Source organism: Bremia lactucae, linkage group LG13 (assembly GCF_004359215.1).
Source record: "Bremia lactucae strain SF5 linkage group LG13, whole genome shotgun sequence".
NCBI classification, from domain to species: Eukaryota; Oomycota; class Peronosporomycetes; order Peronosporales; family Peronosporaceae; genus Bremia; species Bremia lactucae.
This window is the reverse complement of record NC_090622.1, coordinates 2,951,446-2,970,055: the sequence shown is the minus strand read 5'-3', so window position 1 is coordinate 2,970,055 and position 18,610 is coordinate 2,951,446.

Sequence of the window (18,610 nt, the reverse complement as noted above, 5' to 3'; positions counted from 1 at the left end):
CAACGACGCGAGTGATGTCGATGTCGTAGCAATCGACATCGAAGATGAGAAAGATCTCATGGCAGTGCGCACAAAGCGCACTGAAAAATACAAAACAAACGAGTCAGCAGAAGAGTGTCTGCTAACTCGAGAATCAGTAATCCGTTTCGTACAGGATTCCGTTGCTAAAGCAGTTGACCAAAAGTTCGTTTATTTAAAAATTAATGCCTAGTGCTGCTCTCTACGGTAACCTTACCTAGGCTTGTAGTCACCAATGTAGGTAGCAGTAAACTACTATCCAAGTTCATTGGGCCTTTCCGTGTACTGCATCGCAGAGGCAATGCGTACACAATATAATTGCCACGTAGGATTAACGCATTCTACGTTTTATGTTGGTCGACTCCGCCCGTACCATCAGTACGCGGCTTCTTCCGAGGACGGATCTGACCACCCTTTTCAAAAATCCCTAAAAGATTCTTGTGGTCACGAACCAGATTCTGATGTTGAACCTGGAGTTTCTCATGCCGGTTCCGAATATCCTCGAAACTGCGATGAGCTGACGACAGCTCATCATGATCAGCCTGATATTTCCGTTCGTACTCCAACACGGAGTGCGCACTTTTCGAACGGTCTTCAAACCGCTCGATATAGTGAGCCTGCACCGTCTGCTCCAACAAGCGACGCTTGCCGCGCTCGTGGTCAAGTCCCGCCTCCAAATCATGGAGGAAAAGATCGATTTTGTTCATCTTCGACATTAGATACGACACATGGTTCGGATCTAATTTTCCCTCCTCCGCCACAACCATTGGTGGATTACCACGGTGATCATCGGTTCCTTGTGGAACGTATTCATAAATATTGTGCTGTGAAGGGGCAGCGAACGAGTTATCTTGTTTGCTGGCACGGTTATCCACCCTCACATGACGGCTGGGAGCCTCGTTTCCAGCTGGTTATTGAAGTTGAGTGCTCGTCCGTCAGTATGACGAGACCCATCCGATGGTTTAGAAGGCCCATCGAAAAACACGCACCTTTGGCGATTGTAAGTCGATTGCAAAACGTCAAACACATCGATCATCTCGATAGAGATGCGATCCCTTCCCCAGGGCGAAGAAAGGGATAGACATCCACTTTTACCCTCTTCGAGTTGTCAACACAACACGGACAGGGATCACCCCACGTGAGGCATGGAAGCCCAGCCTCACGTGACAACCCATGCAATTTATACTTTGCACCGGTTGGAGTTCGTTTCAAACTTAACGCAATTCGCGTTAAGTTTTTGAAGCCAGGCTTCGCGTCCAATGTCTTTGACATTGCGATTGAACGCGCTCCAGGCTTGCATAAGCGAGACTTTATCTCGCTTATTGTTGCCACTAAAAGCATCGAGATAAAAATCTTCCTTAGGTATGTTTTTACCGATTTAAATATAGCTTAATGGCTGAACATTTATATAAAATTAAAAAAAAGAAATGGGTATTTTTTAAAAAACCTTCTTTCTCAGCGCGAAAGTTCTTCACGCTGGAATCAAGCTGGAATCAAGGCCATGTAGCTTTGTCGCAATAAAAATGGGATATTTATTGTGAGGAGTAGTCTCACCAGACAAGCTATTGATTAGCCGTTCTGGCAAAAGCCACGGCTTCTTCTCAGGGGTGAGATGATACAATTTATTGTCTTCACTCCCCTGAGTGATTTCACTGAAGCAGAGTACCAGAAGCACTTTTATTACGATGCCTTACTCCATCGTCGTCACCTTGCACAGAAACACGTGCAAGTGACCGTATGGGAGATCGTACGGGCGATGAGGGATCATCCTCATCGTCGGATCCAAATAGACTGTTTACTCGTCTATCAGAATGAGCCCTCTCATTCGAAGGCTCATAGTCAGCCGCCTGACGTATATCAGGCGACTGTTCCATCCGACTCGCATTCGTAGTCGACCTCCATAGAGAAGTCGTATTCACGTGGTGAATCACCACGTGCACCCGCAACATCTAGTGTTGCGCGAGTTAAAGATACTACGGCAGACGTTCAGTCTGCCGCAAGAGATAACAGTGCGCCACTCGCGGCTGCACGAACCGCAGCCGAAGGCGCCGCACTATCAGCAACCCGCATGAATTTGTTCTTCATGCGACGGAATATAAAATGATGATTCTGACTAATCAACAGAATTTTTAAAATTAAGTGGTCACATAGTAACCACTCCATCCAATGACAGTCAGAGTGATTGTCGTTCAAGGGAGGGGTGATGTAACGGGGTGTATCGTTACATGAAATTAACACTTAAAGGTTGTTAATTAATATATTATCGAAAAGGTAGATAATATTTGGAGGAAATTACTTTATATAGTAATGTTCAGAAATCTTATCCATAAATACGTATTGGCCATTATATCTATTTATCCTGCAGACTAGTCAGCTGTAAACGTAAACAAAGAGTAATACAGATAAGATTTCAATTGCATGTTTAGTATTAGTTTATAATTAGGTTAGCGTAAAGGGGCACTACGATTTGTACTGCTTCAGTACAAGTCGTAGTGCCCCGTTACACCCCGGGTTAAATCTAGCGGCCGAAATCTAATTTAATTTAGCTAGGGTAAGATTTTAAAATTAAATAACTAAATAAAGTTCAGTTCTCCTAATGATCTTAAAGCGTCTAGTGCTTTTCTAAGGCTTGCGCATTGATTTGTGAGAGATAGACACCCTTATTGAGGTACATACTCTCGGGCACTAGTTGCACTTAATTATACAAACCCCTGAATCCCTTGAACTAGGATTCACTAAGCTTTACAAGCTTGCACGACTCACTGAGTCGTTAAAGTTATTAGTTCCATAGAACGAATTGACTTTTTGAGTCTATACGTTCTTGGAACGGATTTGGGGCCCGCCGAGATTCGTCCACATGAGGAGGCGTGTAGGAGCGACGCTCTTTTTCCTCATCATCCGATGGAGTGTGAATTTCATATCCCACCATCTCCAAATCGTCGAGGATGGTGTTAAAAGTATGGGACTCGCGCTCAGTTGTCATTCGATAAAGGAATGCAAAACACAACCAAATGTTTAGCTGTTTATTTACAACCTCAAAAAATTTAAACTAGTTACTCACTAAATTTCCATTTATGGGTGGTACCCGCCAGATATAAATCAGGCGGCAAAATTTAATTTTTATTTAGCTAGGGAGAGGTTTTAGATTTAATGATTAAATAAAAGTCAGTTTCCCTTTTGATCTTAAAGCGTCTAGTGCCTTCCTAAGGCTTGCGCATAAATCTGTGAGAGAAAGAATCCTATCTAAGGTATATACTCTCGCGTACTAGTTGCCACTTGGTGCTACGAACCTCTGAAGCATTACAAGCTTGTACTACTCACTGAGTTACTAGAGCTATTAGTTCTATAGAACTAAAAGACTCTTTGAGTCTATAAGTCTTTCTCTGACTTGGAGCAAGGTAGCTCCATAACACCCTTCTTTCAAGAATTTGTAGCTCAAAAATATGTCAATCTGGTGCTGTTGCCATGACGTAATGGCACAGTACGGTTAGTAAACCGTTAATTTGGTACAAAACACATTAATTAAACTTTCCTTATTTAAAATAGGTAATATTACTGAAATCCCGTTTATACGTGGCAGTCACTAGATAGAGACCTGGTGGTTTAAAATAAAGTTTTTGATCCCCTTTCGATGTCGTGCCTTCCGAAACCTTGTGCTGCGATCGGTTATAGTACTAATCCATCCAAAGGTATATACTCTCCGGCACTAGTTGCTGCTTGGTTCTATAAACGACTGAGTAGAATCTCTTATGCTCTACGAACTTTTAAAACTCTATGAGTTGTTACTCTTATCGTTACATAGAACTAAGCGACTCGAGGAGTCTAAAAGTCTTCTTCTAACTTAAGGAGCGAGACAGCTTCGCTACACATGATGTAGAAAATATGAAATGACTTCTGTTTCAGGAAAAAGAAGCCGTCAAGGTATGCAATGTTGCATAAAGAAAGCTTTACGACGCAAGTGGCGATACCTTCTACATCCTTGTTCGTCAAGCTCGAAACCTTTGCGTGCTTGATAAAAAAATTCTCTCATCTTCGCTTTGAAATATACTTGTTTTTAAAAAAAAAGATGGCACGCTTGTACCGGGGCACTGCCGAATTGTACAGCTTCAGTACAGGTCCGATCGCACTGCATTAGTGCGAGTGGTGCCTCACGTCACTGGCACGTGCAGAGGAAGACTATCCTTAATACACTTGCTTGTAAAGGGGGTTAAAAAAAGAATGTATTGAATATAATTAAGCTCAACTGTTTCTATCGGTTTAACACTTACCTAATTATTAACTAATGCAAAACATGTTATAAAGTCTTATCTGTCTCTCTTTGCGCGCTCCAGCGCTGACCGGACCGCGAACAAAGTAGATAGAATGGCCTATATCTACCGATCGGTAAGCTTTCCAAATATTACTAAGCAAAGTAATATTCTGCAAATACTATCTACCTTTTACATAATATATTAAATATTAATTAACAACCTTTGAGTGTTAATTTCGTGTAACGATACACCCCGAACATCACTATAAACGACAATCACTCTGATCGTCATTGAATAGAGTGGTCACTATAAGACTACTTCATTCAAAACGATGTTGATTGGTCAGAACCATGATTTTAAATTCTATCGCATGATTAACAAGTCCATGCGGTATGCGAATAGTGCGGCGCCTTCGGCTGCGGTTCATGCAGCCGCGGGCGACCCATTGTTGTCTCTTGCGGCAGACGTTTCATCTGCACTAGAATTATCTACTCCCGCAACGCTAGATGTTGCGGGAGCACGTGGTGGGTCACCACGTGAATGCGATACTCTTTCGAGGTCGACTACGAGTGCGAGTCGGACGAAATGGCTGACTCGGGGAGAACAGAACAGTCGCCTGATCATCGCCAGGCGACTGACTATGAGCCTTCGAATGAGGGGGCTCATGCGGGTAGACGTGCTGGTAGCATTCGCTACAGCATGTTCGGTTTCGACGATGAGGATGATTCCTCATCGCCAGCACCGTCTTCCGTGCCGTCACCCGCACATATTTCTGTGCGTGGCGATGACGATGGCGTAAGTCACCGTAAGGAAGTTCTTGTGGTACCCTTGCTTCAGTAGGTACCACTCAGGGGATCATAGACACTAAAATGTCTCGTCTTGTCCCTGAGAAAAAGTCATGGCTTTTGCCCGAGCAGCTAATCAATAGCTTCTCCGTGGAGATTACTCCTCACAATATATCCCTTACTTATTGCAACAAAGCTACATGGCCTTGTTTCCAGCGCGAGAAACTTTCGTGCTAAGGAAAAATTTTATCTCGATGCTTTTCTTAAGCACCGACGGTATAGTGGCAACAACAAGCGAGGTAAAGTCTCGCTGATGCAAGCCTGGGGCGCGTTCATTCGCAATGTCAAAGACATTGGACGCGAAGCCTGGCTTCAAAGACTTAACACGATTCGCGTTAGTTTGAGAAACGAACTCCAACCGGTGCAAGGTATAAATTGCATCGGTTGTCTCATGAGGCAGGACTTCCATGCCGGGGGGTGATCCCTGTCCGTGTTGTGTAGACAACTCGAAGAGGGTAAAGGGGATGTCTATTTCCTTTCTTCGCCCTGGGGAAAGGATCGCATCTCTATCGAGGTGCGCGATGTGTTTGACGTTTTATAATCGACTTACAATCGCCAAAGGTGTGTGTTTTCGATGAACCTTCTGAACCATCGGATGAGTCTCGTCATACTGACGGACGAGTCACTCAACGACAATAACCAGCTGGAAACGAGGCTCCCAGCTGTCATGTGAGGGTGAATAACCATGCCAGCAAACAAGATAACTCTTTCGCTGCCCCTTCACAGCACGGTATCTTTGAATACGTATCACAAGGAACCGTTGACTACCGTGGGAATCCACCAATGGTTGTGGCGGAGGCGGGAGAATAAGATCCGACCAATATGTCGGATCTAGAGTCGAAGATCGACAAACTCGATCACTTCCTCCATGATTTGGAGGAGGAACTTGATCCCGAGTGCGGTAAGCTTCGCTCGTTGGAGCAAACGCTGCAGGCTCACTATATCAAACGGTTGGAAGACCGTTCGAAGAGTGCGTACTCCATGTTGGAGCACGAGCGGAAATATCACGCTCTTCGTTATGAGCTGTCTTCCGCTCATCGCGGTTTAAAAGATCTTCGGACCCGACAAGCGAATCTCCAGAATCAACATGAGAACCTGGTTCGTGACCACAAGAATCTTTTAGGGATTTTGACAAGGGTGGTCAGATCCGTCCTCGGAAGAAACCGCGTACTGATGGTACGGGCGGAGTCGACCAACATAAAACGTAGAATGCGTTAATCCTACGTGGCAATTATATTGTGTACGCATTGCCTCTGCGATGCAGTACACGGAAAGGCCCAATGAACTTGGATAGTAGTTTACTGCTACCTACATTGGTGACTACAAGCCTAGGTAAGGTTACCGTAGAGAGCAGCACTAGGCATTAATTTTTAAATAAACGAACTTTTGGTCAACTGCTTTAGCAACGGAATCCTGTACGAAACGGATTACTGATTCTCGAGTTAGCAGACACTCTTCTGCTGACTCGTTTGTTTTGTATTTTTCAGTGCGCTTTGTGCGCACTGCCATGAGATCTTTCTCATCTTCGATGTCGATTGCTACGACATCGACATCACTCGCGTCGTTGGTAACTTCGACGCGTGATGAGCATGAGCCAGAAATGATTTTGCTTGTGCGAGTCACCCCCTCTTAAACTAAAGGATCCCTCGAATTGGGTGGGTATGCGAGGATGGCGTAAGCCATTCACGAAGAATGGTGTATGCGTTGTAGACGCATCCGCCGAATTATTGATTGCGAATTCGACCATCGGTAAAAACTCGCTCCAATTCGGATCCGATTGGACGTACCTCGAACTATCTCTTCGAGGACGCGATCTACGCGTTCCGTCCGACCATATGTTTCCGGATGATCAGAAGTTGACACAGTCAGCCGTGTTCCGATTCTCTCGGAACACGAATTACCAAAACTCCGCCGTGAACCGTGAATCTCTATCGGAGACCAGTTCGGGGGGTAAACCGTGGAGTTTGAACACCGTGACGATAAAGTCACGGGCACAGCCCGAAGCCGTGATCGACTCTGGTACTGCAACAGAATCCGAAGACGAATTCCATTGATACGAACTGCTAACATTCTGTCAGAAGTGGTAGAGGTTGGAGAGGTGCACGAGGTGAAGAGCTAGGTTTCACCATTGACATACCTCGCAAGCGCGAATGTACTTTCACACGAATTGATACTGGCGGCGGTTAAAGTCGCCACTTACTGTAAGATCAGTGTTCTCACGTCCACGATGCCCACTTCGTGGTGCGTCGTGACACTCATACATGATCCGCAAGCACAAATCAAAGTGATTTGCGACGACGACACGTGGAGTGTTGCCGGCAACGGCTGTGTAATACAATAAGCTGTTGCGTGTAATGCATCGATTGGATGACAATCGATATAAAGCCGGTAAATTTTTGAAAGATTTATTCTAATGTATTCATCAGATTTTCCATTAAACGTAAAAGGTCTTTATCTTCTGCGTAGGCTTTCTTTATGTAATCAAACAAGGTTGATGACGGAACACTTGAAATGAGTGTTGCAACAGTGGGATTATTTTCACAGTTGGAATGCACAGCCGGCCCGAAATCGGGTCGGCGTGATTACGCATCAGCGACGACATTCAAACGGTCTGGTTCATATTCCAAAGAGAAATTATACTTCGCGAAGAAGGATAGCCCCCTCGCCATTCTTTGCTAGGGGTGTGGGATTTTTACGGCCAAAGTGAATTACCGCACAGCCGATTGCGAAATCGCTGGCGTCACAGACCACATGGAATGGTCTGTCTTGATCTGCAATCGCCCATCTTAGCGATTGCATCAAGCTTTGCTTGATATTTTCAAAGGAACGCTAACAATCAACGTTTCATAGCCATTTCTCGTCTTTTTTCAAGAGACGAGAGAGATAAACTATCATCTCGGCATAATTGCGGGAGTACTTGTGCAAGTACGCCGCTAATCCAAGGAACTTTCTAAGCCATTGACATCGACTCGAAACGGCCAGTCAGTAATTGCCTTGATCGTTTCGGGATTAGGGCGCACGCCATGTTTACCGACGATGCCCCCAAGAAGTGGTATTTCACTTGCAGCGAATATACACTTCTTGAGATTTGCGTACAACTTATGCTTTCGCATAAGTGTTAGAATCTGACGAACGTGAGTTTTATGAACTTCCGCGTCCGTCTTTCTGTTCATGGCTCGGCTATGGACGAATAGCGCGAATTCTCGCACCAGCCTCAACAAATTTGTTACGTATCTGTTGAATGTTGCAGGGGCGTTACTAAGCCCCTGAGGTATTACTAGCCATTCCCAGAGCATCCCATTGGGAGGGCTCACTGCTGTGTCCGGGATGTCACGTTCACGCATAATGCTCTCATAAAATTCATTCATCAGATCCATAGACGAAAAGATGGTACTCTTAGACATATGATCTATATTAACGTATATCTAGGTTTCGGCGTTTGAGCCGGTACCGTTGAAGAATTCATTTTATTGAATGCGTGCACTATCCGCCACCCTCCTATGGCCTTTCACACACAGAAGTTCGGAGAGCTATGTGGGGGGGGGTTGACTCCCTTACATGGCCCGCTATTACTCGATCGATAAAGAATTTATCGATCGCAAGTATTTGTTCACGAGGTAGTGGCCACTGCTTCATGACACAGTACTGTGGGCTGCACCTTTTTTTTTCAGAAATGTGGGCTGCACCTTTTTTTTCGACATGTCCCAGGCGGGATGGTGTTGCATAAAAGTGTTTGGAGTTAAAAGTTGCATTGAACTTGTGTTGAAATTGAAAAAAGACATAATACGGTGTTAAGTATGTTGGTCGGTTGTGGAGCAACTGCAGCTGTATCGCGGATAAGCGCCTTCCTTTCAAGATTATTGACGGGAACATAATCGCGCTTGGGGCTATGTCGATGATCCTCTCGTGACTTCGACAAATGCTAACTTATTTCCAGGTTTCTTTGAAAGCCTTGCGTCCTTGTCAACCAAGTAGGTTGAACCAAAAAGAAATATATTTGGAATGCGCATCAACATTATCAAGGAGATGAATACGTTCTGCATTAGGAAGAGGCGACCGATGATTCTTCGTGATGCCGGGATGAGCTTGGTAAAGCTTCCCGCACGCCAAGTGATGACGTGTGCTACGAGGTTTCCTTGTACAACAAAGATCTGCTGCCGGTCTGTGGGAGTGAAGGTTAGCCAACGAATATCACTTTTCAATGTCTTGGCGGCAGTCTTATATAATTGTCACATTACAAACATACCGACAACACCTTTGCTGTTCATAAGGTTACCAGACAAACACATCAGCCATATTTCACGATTGGAATCTCGTGGAGCCCAATGTAAGCTATCTTAAGGAGACAAGACGCTCCAGATGCACATGGTCGCTGACCCGAGCAATGGTATCGAATAGCACATTAGGTCGAAAATGTTGCTGCCGATAAAAGTGTTTGCCAGTTTAATTACTTTGTTTCTGCTCAACATGCCGCCGGGTGTCCCGTTACATAAATATTCTCTCCTATAAGAGGAAACAATTAAAGAAGTATACAATTACTATCTTTATTAATTTTAACTTAATAGTTCCAAGATTACCAAATTTGGTAATATTGACGCAATAGGCCATCAGCTCTATTAATGGTTCATTATCAACCCCGCCAAATGCCATAAGACACGATTGTGTTGTGCGCAAGTAGGGACCATACATATTTTGCTATTAATATAATTAAGTCAGTGGTGGATTGAAGATCGTTGCGTAGATACTTAATATTTATTCTAATACAGCTTTACTTTTTCCCGATTCTAATGCCTTAGAATTCACTTATAGTGGCTTATACTACTTAGCTTCTTCCCTGCACGTCGTGTACGTGAAGAAGTCGAGGCACCTCACCTTCACTGTAGGGGGCGCTACTTAAAGCTGCAACGCACTAGTAGCACACACCTTTTGAGCACAGTTGGTGGGCGCCTAAGCGACCTCACCCAACGAACTAGAAACCTTAGGTGCAGTGACGTCACGGGAGCGGTAAATACGGCTCCACATGCGCACTTGTCAACTAAACCGTAGTTTTCAAAGTATTGCGAGCGTATTGGTCTAAATATGTTGTATCTTGGATGACGCTAGTCGTCATCCCCGTCAATGTGAACAGGTGCATCACATACACAAGGGTGGGTCGCAATGTGAACCACACCCAAGTGGTGGGTCCAATTACTTCAGTGAAGTAATTGACAATCGCCTCAAGTGCACAAAGTGTACTTAACGGGGATTGTGTATGGTTGGCAAATTTAGCCCAAAACATTCACTGTAATCAGTGTTGATTGACTGGTACTGTTAGAAGTACTAGCAAAGGTGCCCCGTCACAGGTAAAGGCTCTCGAGTCAGTAACGCATAACAGAAATAAATAGACCAATGGCGCGTACTTAATTTCTTAGCTGTCGCTCAAAAGCCCACATCATCCAACTCTTGGTCGCTTAATTAAAAAAAAATATCGCAAATTTGCAATATCAATCCTTGCGACGACAGACTAATTGTATTTTCATAGACCGACCAATACGAGGGCGGAATTCTTGCGCCGCATTCATTTGCATTCCGATGCGATGAAGCAGCGGTCGCAACGAATTAATTTCGCCCGCTTGCGTGTGAAAGAAATCATGGGCGGTACTGTACCCCCTGTTTCTTCTCACAATGCTACTGCTGCTAGTCCATTTGAGACTAGCGAAGAGGACTCAGCTGGTGCTCCTTTTCATAGGCAGCCACCAAGCCGGGCACATCAATACGTAGGGTATTGATCAGTTCCCAAGAGTCAAAACTCTTCAAGTAACCTTTGCATTGGACGAGGATCTAATACCTTTGCCTCATGGAGCGGTGAGCAAGCAACCTTCCAACAAGGAAGCGTTGATTCCAACCCGCATCCATTAGTGCAGGTGGCGCTCGAAAGGAGTGGCGATCTCGCCCAACTACTCCTGACTGCCTTACCTTCGTCCGTTCAGTCACAGGCGTTAAGCGCTGCTGAACGACGTATTGCGGATCTCGAGGGTCAAGTCTCGCGACTGACCTCGGATCTTTTTGATGTACAAGCGAAGGCTCGTCCGGGCTATGAACGCCTAAAAACTCGCTTGGACCTTTTTGAGAGGATAATGCTGAGGGATCCGCGTTACTCGCGTGATGTCCCTCGCTCTCCAAGCCCTGTTCGTGGTAGGGAGGAATCGGTCCGATAGCTTTTCGCCTTCACCGTCTCCCTCATCCGAACGGCGCTCGACTCACAGTCGGCGCCACCATCGGTCTCCTTAGACGGATTGGGGTATGTGACTCTTCATACCGTTTCAAAAGATCCACGTAAGATACGGGGTGCGTATTCATATATGGGGGAAGGGTGAACCTATAATATAGGTCTCCAACCTCTTCGACTACCGTAAAGGACCCAATGAAACGCGGCAACAACTTTGTAGTACCTCCAGGTAGTACCGAAATTGCATATTTAGGTAGGGCAGCAGTACTTACAAGTACTTTTCCCCCACTCTATAGCGTTCATTATTTTGCGACCATTTCGGTCCGCATATTCTTTTTGCTTGTCCTGTGCGCTTGTCATTGCGTCACGGACTTTACGTGAGATGGCTAATCGCTCACCCACAAAGCGTTGAGCTTCGCTCACGCTTTCAGCATCAAACTCGCCTATGATACCGCCGAAAGGTCGATCATAAGGCGTCGTTTTATTGACCATTGCTAAACTGACAGGTTCACTAGAGAAAGTTTCTGACTTTGAGATGATACCCTCATGGGTCATCGTCATATTAACGAAACTATGTCCCTGTTTCGCACCGAGCACAGTGATGCCCCCCCCCCCGCTAAGACTCGGGCTGCGCACAAACGAGACTGGCGTCCAAGGATGACACAGTCCATTAACATTAAACGGTGTCTCACCCGTACTGGCGTGGACACGTTATTTATAGCATACTCCACAAAAGGCAATTGCTTGCTCCATTCTTTGGGAGTTGCTATAGTGCGTAAGACATCCGCCACGACCCGATTGGCACGTTCGGTTTGGCCATCGGTCTGGGGATGATCCGCGGTCGACATGTGGAGCTTGCTACCTAGCAGCTCGAACACATGTCGCCAAAACCTCAGACGTAAAACGTGGATCCTGGTCCGATACTATGGATTCGGGCATCTCGTGTAGTCGGTAAACATGATCCAGGAGCAAGAGAGATGCCTCCTTGCCTGTGATCGATGTATTGCATGGTGCTAAATGCACCATCTTGCTTAGTCTGTCTACAAAGACGACGAGCCCCATCCGACCCTTATGATCGGGTGGCATGCCAAACAGTTTACAGTTTACACTTACTGACTTCGAACGTTGTTTGGATCCATTAGTGGCTTCAGTGGTGCCCTACTGGACGGTGCAGGCTCAATGTGCTGACACTGTTCGCAAGAGCCAATATAATTGGCCACCCATCTATATAGGTGTGACCGCCAAAATTCCTCTGACACTCGTAAATATGTCTTTTCACGGCCCAGATGCCAACTAAATGGCGCACTTTGGAGCTCGTGAAGGATTATCAGCTTGATATCTGTGTCATGAGGCACATAGATTCTCAAGGGATCACAAGGTGACAGCTGATGCCATAACAGGCCATCGCTGTAGCTAAAGCGATTTAGCTTAGCTTTCAGGTGCGACTGAAGGGAAACCTTTCGTCCACCAAAGTATCCAACAGCAGGCGACAATGGTCGTCCTGACTGTAGCTCTCTTTTATCCTAGAGGTTAATGAGCTCGTCACGTGGTATGCCTTCATGGCTGCCAACATTGACGGCTGAAATTGTGCTTTCGCACTAGACACACTTTCCTGGTGTCTAACCTCGAAGTCTGGTCTGCGCGATAGAACGTCAGCCAAGACATTCGACATACCCGGCTTCTACAACTTTGAAATTAAATTCAGAGAAGAATGTGAGCCATCTTGTCATTCTAGGCGAGAGGTGCGGTGACTTTATTGCGGTCCGCAGTGATGCGTGATCCATAAACCACAAATGGTTCGGTGCCCAGTAAGTGCACACAGAACTTGACAAGAGCAAACTTTATTAAAGTAGCTCTGTGTTATGCACGAGGTAATTCACTTCCGGAGCTTTTAAAAACCGGAACTGATAAGAGATGACACGGTCAACGCCGTCGTCATCCTTCTGCATGAGCGCGCTGCCGATTGCAAAATTACTTGCATCGCAGACGACGCTAAAGGGCTTATCCGCGTCTGGCAATGCCAAGACCGGTGCCTCTACAAAATATTGCCATACTGATGTGAACGCATCTTCTTGTTCTTTTAACCAAACCCATTCTGTATCTTTTTAAGGAGATCAGATAATGGTTTAGTTTGCTCCGCATATTTCTTGCTATACTTATGCAAGTTATTAGCGAGCCCTAGGAATTGGCGCGAATCCTTCACATGCCGTGGGATCGGCCATTCCTTTACCAATTTTACTCGTCTAGGTCTGCTCGTACACCATGTGTACCAACGATGCAGCCCAGTACAGGTATCTCAGGGACCCCTATGACGCACTTTTGCAAGTTGACGTATCAATGTGCTTGATGCGTTTGTAGAATGTCGGATTCTCGGCCAATGCTATTGAGCCTTGGTTGTCCTCATAGATCTTGACCGCATCGCTTCTCGACATCTCAACGAGCTCACACAGAAATGCCTTTAGCCACACCGCTTCTTGTGCTACTTCTGGCAACGCCATGTGTTCGACTTCCGTAGACGAAGTGCCACAGTGCGCTGCTTCTTGCTTTTCCAGCTGATACATCCGCCGCTCATCAAAAATGCCACTGGTGCTTCTTCTTGACTCTGTGTCTCCAGCCCAGTCTGCATCCGTGTAGCCTTGAAGTCCCTTGTCACTTGATGCTTGAAACTTGATACCATGCAATTTGTGCCTTGTATATACCTGAATACTCTCGTGAGTGCTTGCTAGTGTGTCGGACATAAAACTGTAGCAAATTGGCTGATCACTGCTACTACCGCAGCGAGATCGGGGCGTGTATCGACCGTAAAGTACATCAGGTAGCCGACAGCATTTCTATATGGTACCCCAGCCATGGACTCGTTGTGTTTGCAACCTCCTTCGCACATAAGCTTTTTTTTGTCAGCTTGAGTCCCGGATCCTGTGTATTCGTGCATAGTAGGGCCCGAGAACGGGCTGAGCAATAGAGTCGCACAAGCGTCATTTAGACGCTGTGTTGTAGAGTGATATTGGAGTATGTCTCCACTCTGGACAAGTTAGCTGATATCATGACGAAGCCTATTCCAGCGACGCAGTTTTGTGTGCTTCGGAGCAAACTTGGTATTCAAGCGTCTCCCTAATCGTCGAGTCGAGTGAGAGTGTTAGCTAGGAAGCGACTCGACTACATCAAGATAGTACCCATAATTACCATTATATACCGGTAATGACGTCACAGTGTGACGTCATGGGGATGACGTTAGTAGATGACGTCAGTAGTTTCTAGAAGGTTCTATGAGCTATGATTGGAGAATCAATGATTGGCTTCGAGGTAGCTATAGGTTGCGAACTAAGGACCTTAATATATTCACTTTGCATTTCGCCAAGTAGTGCTCACTTGACCTTAGCATAAGTCAAACAGTGGGAGCTGTGCGATGGTTGCGCACCTGGCAAATAAACGCGAGTGAGCTTCATGCAAAAGTCGCCTCATCACGCAAATAAGCTGCTAGAAGTCATTCAGAGTGACGTGAGCGGTCCTATGCAGTCAGCGACTTTTAGCGGTAAGTGGTACTTCGTCACATTTACAGATGAGTACTCGCACTTTACCAGTGTTCTTGTTACGAAGCAAGTCGGAGGTCTCAAACAAGCTCGCCAAGTTTGTTGCGTTCACTGAGACTTAGACCGGCGGAGTTGTCAAAACTCTTCGTTGAGACAACGGTGGTGAAAACACTTCGAGCGTATTGGCCAAGTTCTGCAAGCGTCGTGGTATTGAGCAAAAATTCACGCTACCCTACGCTCGCAACTGAATAGGGGGGGGGGGCGAACGCATGAATCGTACACTCGTGAATTGCGCAAGATGTATGCTTGAGCTCGCTGGACTGCCGAAATCGTATTGGGGCGAAGCATTCATGACCGCTACCTTCCTTCGCTACCGCTGTCCAACGCGAGGTATTGTATGGAAAAGTCACTATATCAGGTTTGGACCGGGAGGAAACCAGCGCTGGCAAATCTAAAGGTGTTTGGCTGCCATGCATTTGTAACAGTTCCAAAGGAAAAACGTCGCAAGATTGACTCTCGAACGGTACGCTGTCCATTTCTCGGCTACTCGAAGCATGAAAAAGCATATCGTTTCGAAGAAAGATTGAGAATGGCCGTGTACTAGTGAGTTTGATGCAAAATTTATGGAAGACATGTTTGACAGTGAGAGATGCGTCCGCCAGAATAGCGCGATTGTTGTTCAAGAGGCTGATGAATTGGCCGATGACGACTCTCCACAACTCGAAGAAACTGATCAAGAGAATGAAGAATGTGAGCAGAGCGAAGAAATGGAGCCTGGCACCAAGCGGCACGAAAGGACTCAATCGCTCGAAAAAGCAGCTGAAATTCCAACGTCTAAGCGACACAGTAGATACCAATCAGTAAAAGAAATGTCTGCTACGGCACACGATTTTGAGGCTGCGTACGTTGTGGATTCAGTGGGAGAAATGCCGACCACGTTCAAGTCGGCGATGGAATCCAGCGACGCAGCCAAGTGGCAAGAAGTATGCAACTCGGAAATGGAATCGCTTCAAAAGAACAAGACATGGACGCTTGTGCCGCTACCAAAAGGGCGCAAGCCAATAGGCAATCGGTAAGTGTTTCGCGTCAAAGAAAATCAAGACGGTATAGTGGAGCGACACAAGGCGCGTCTAGTGGCTAAAGGCTTTGCACAGAAGTTTGGCATTGACTACGAAGAAACGTTTGCGCCTGTGGCCAAGTTTACATCTATTCGGATTCTGCTCAGTTTGGCTGCCAAGTACGGACTTACTGTCCATCGGATAGACGTAAAGACAGCGTACCTCAACGGCCAGCTCGACGAGGACATCAACATGGCGCAGCCAGATGGCTTCAATGATGCAATCAATCCGGACTATGTGTGCAAACTAGAACGGTCAGTGTACGTGCTGAAGCAGTCGCCTCGCATGTGGAAGAAGCCCCTCGATGATTTTATGCTAGGGCTCGAGTTCAAGAAATGCGAATCTGGCCACTGCGTCTAAATGAAGCGTGGTAGGCAAGATATGATCTTTGTTGCGCTTTACGTCGATGACTTAATTTTGGCTAGCAGTAATGAAAAGGTCAAGTGAGCACTAGTTGGCAAAATGCAAAGTAAATATATTAAAGGACTTAGTTCGCAAACCTATTGCTTGTTACCTCTAAGCCAACCATTACTTCTAGCCAATTAGCGCTTCTGAAATATTCTAGAAGCTTCTGACGTCATCAACTGACGTCATTACCGGTATCTGCCGGTACCCGCCTTTGGCCTGCTTGCTGCATGAGACGCCTTTTTCACAGCGTCCTTAAGAACACTCCCACTCGACTCGACAGCTCTTGGGCCTTGTATCCCGAGCTTGCCACGAAGTACGCAAAACTGTGTCGCTGGAATTGGCTTGGTCATATCGGCCAGCATGTCGAGAGAAGAAATATATTCGAGAATCACTTGACCGTCTTTAACCTTGTCGTATACAAAATAATATCGAATGTCGATGTGCTTGTTTTGCTTGTGATACTCTGGATTCTTTGCCATTGCAATTGAGCCTTGGTTATATTCATAAATCTTGACCGCTCTATCCGTGGACATCTCACCGAGCTCGCACAGAAATGTTTTAAGCCATACTGCCTCTTGTGTCGCCTCTGACAGTGCCATGTACTCAGCTTCTGTAGATGATAGAGTCACCGTATGCTGTTTCTTGATCTTCCAGCTGACACACCCGCCACTCATCATAAAAGCGTAGCCGCTTGTGCTTCTTCGTGACATCGTCTCTCCGGCCCAGTCCGCATCCGAAAACCCTTGCAGTCCATTATGAGTTGCTGCTTGAAACTCGATGCCACGGCATCGAGTTTCGTGAGTCCTTGTACCTTATATATACCTGAAAACCCTTTTGAGTGCTTGCCAGTGTGTTGGGCATGGGTCTGCAACAAATTGGCCAAGTACTCCAACTGCCGCAGCGAGATCCTGGCGTGTGCCAACCATAATGTATCAGGCAACCGACAGCATTTCGATACGGCACACCGACCATAGTTTCACTGTGCTTGCATCCGCCTTCGCACATGGACTTGGTCAGCTTGAGTCCTGGACCCTGGGGCGTCCTAACGGCCTTACTGTTGTCCATGTTGAACTTCGCTAAAATATTACATGCAAACTTGGTCTGCCGCATCGTGAGTGCCCCAATCTCAAAGTCTTGCTCAATTTCAATTTCAGGAAATTACTTGAGCTGGCCCATATCCGTCATCTCAAATATGTGGCTCAGGGCTAACTTAGTTTCTTGTAGCATCTTGCTGGTACTGCTAGCCAATATAAGTCATCGACGTATCATGCAACAAAAATCAGGTTATGCTAGGACTGGAATTTAAGAAGTGTGAATCCGATCACTGCATCTAAATGTAGATGCAGTGATCGGATTCACACTTCTTGAATTCCAGTCCCAGCATAAAGTCGTCAATTGTCTTGTTCCACATGAGAGGTGATTGCTTCAGACCGTACAGCGACCGTTGTAACTTGCACACGTAACCTGGATTGGCTGTATCACTGAAGCCATCAGGCTGCGTCATGTAAATATCTCCGTCGAGCTGACCATTAAGAAATGCTGTTATCACATCCATTCGATGGACCGTAAGTCCGTACTTGGCAGCCAGAACTTAGCAAAATCCGGATCGATTAAAACTTCGCCACCGACGCAAACGTTTCTTATAGTCGATGCCGAATTTTGTGCGAAACCTTTCGCCACAAGGCGCGCCTTGTATCGCTCAACTTCACCAGCTTGGTTTTCCTTAACTCGAAATACCCATCGGTTGCCGATTGCCTTACATCCTAACGGCAGGGGCACAAGTGTCTAAGTCTTGTTCTTTTGTAGCGAGTCCATTTCCAAGCTGCACGCTTCCTTCCATTTTTTTAGCTGCGTCATTGGATACCGTCGCCAACTTGAACGTGGTTGGCATTTCTCGCACTGAAAATCCACAACGTACGCAGCCTCGAAGTCTTGAGCTGTAGCTGACATTTCTTCAAGCGATTGATATTGACTGTGTCGTTTGGGCCTTGGCGCTTCAGTCGCTTTTTCGAGCGATTGGGTCCTTTGGTGTCGCTTTCTGCCAGGCTCAAATTCTTCATTCTGCGCAGATTCTTCATTTTCGTGATCGGTTTGGTCGTGTTGTGGGGAGTCCTGTTCAGTCGCTTCATCATCATCTTGAATAACGACCTCATTATAGCGCCGGTCGCGCTTCCCACTATCAAACGTATTTTCCATAAACTTTGCGTCGCGACTGACAAGCACACGACCACTC